Source organism: Alligator sinensis, unplaced genomic scaffold (genome assembly GCF_000455745.1).
Source record: "Alligator sinensis unplaced genomic scaffold, ASM45574v1 scaffold257_1, whole genome shotgun sequence".
Taxonomy (NCBI): Eukaryota; Metazoa; Chordata; order Crocodylia; family Alligatoridae; genus Alligator; species Alligator sinensis.
Window position 1 is genome coordinate 605,967 of NW_005842263.1, and position 1,982 is coordinate 607,948.

A 1,982-nucleotide genomic window follows, 5' to 3' on the forward strand; every position below is an offset into this window, starting at 1 on the left:
GTAAAAGTGTAATGTCTGTACCTGGCCTCTTCCTCAGACATACCTGTGCATGCATTCTCTCTCCCTTTCTCTCCAAATTAGGCAGCGTGTCCACTGTAGATAGAATCTTCTTGAGTTTGTAGTAAAAAGCTCTAGCAGTTCATATCATGGGTTGTTTGACCCCAGTACCCTTTCCTGCCATGGCAGGGGGTCGGACTTGATGATCTGCTCAGGTCCCTTCTGACCCTACCAACTATGAAGCTATGTGTTGACTGATTTAATTTAAAAGCTTATAACATGACCAAATTTGGGGGGCCTTTCACAGAGACAGCAAAAGAAGCATGTCTGAAATGCCCCATGCCAAATTTCAAGTTCCTACTCTAAAGCTTCTCAAATAACAGGTTAAAATGAGGACAAAACAACTTTTTTTTCCCCTTTAGCCTTATTTTTGAAGTGGTTTGAACTGCATCAGCTGAAAACTTTATACAGGCACGTGGTTAGGAAAACTTCAGCCCAAATGTGTTAAAATTGGGAAATGAAAATGGGGCCTTACAATCAGCAAGTTTTATAATGGCTTGTGTTACCAGCCCTAGCAATGCTAAATAATTTGACTTATTTTTCTTTTACTTGTACAGTAAGTTGCATACTTAGAACTAAATCCTGTAAGAATATGCATGTCAGTAACTGTGTATGCAGAAAGTCTGACTGAACAAAGATGAAATAGGTGAAACGTTACATGAATTTAGGGATCAGTGTAAAAGGAGTCCAATTCAGTATCTAGTTGATTTGGACAAAATATTTCCAGCAAAGTAAAATTAGCTAAAATTTTCAGTTTTGGGTGGATTAAAACTATTTCTGAATTCCAATCAAATTAAGAGAATACTTTGAGTCAGGACAAAACAATTGGGGGGGAAAAATTGAAAATGTTGTAATATTTTGCTTTTTTTTTTTCCCCAAATGTTTTTTTCAGCAGTGCTGAAACATTGGTTCAGAGCTTTCAGTATAGAACATGAAATATTTAGTGTTTTCATTTCAAGACATCATCTTTGGTTTAAAAATTGACCCATGTTTAATAAAAATAGAAATTTAAATGACTCCCAAATGAAATTATTTATTTTACTTTAACCCAAAACCTTTTTTGTATTGCTTTGCCAAAAAGAAGATGAAAAATTTCAGTTTTGACTCGATTCAAACTGAATTTTTCTCCAATTTATTTGTCTCAACCGTCAACCCCAAAACCCCATTATTTGTCCCTAGTTACTATAGGACAGAGTGAAATTCTCTAAGGAAGAGCAGTATATAGCTGATCTGTGTTAACACTTCTTTGCTTCTCTCCATATTTATTAAGAACTTAGTTTTTTGAAAGAATGAAAATAAAGACCACAAAGTTAAAATTTTGAATATTTTTAAAGGCAAGATAAAAAAAATAATAATAAAAAAGGAATGCCACAGATTTTTCTGGGTTTCTCACTTTCCCTCATCTGATCTCGTTTTGTGCTTCAGGTGTAAATCATGCAAACCTTGACTAGGTACAAAGTTACACTTAACAAATGTTCATGGCACTTAGAGAGCAATCTGCCATTTTTAAAGCATTTTAAGTTAACCCTCGAGCACTTTTTTGAACTCCCATGCCACATCCATCATGTTGGATTTGCCAGCGTTGTGTGCCCCTCACAGGGTGGTGCGCTCCTCTCAGGAAGAGCTTGTCTGCTCTGTCCATGGCGCGCGATCCTCACCCCTTCAGGTGTCACTGACCGGAGTGAGTGACAGCCTCTGATCCCAGCCAGCTGTGAGCCAGAGTCTGGCTGGGGTGGAGCGGGGATAGGGATGGGAAGTGGGGGGTTTCTGTCCCTGCAGCTGTCCTGGCCCTGCAGCACACTGTTCCTGTCCCATCTGCAGCCAGCAGCTGTAGCGTGAGTTCCCTGTGCCTCTTTTTGCCATACTGGGAACTCTGGTGGGGACGGGGGTGGAAAAGGAGCCCCCCCCTCTTCCTCTCCCCCCCC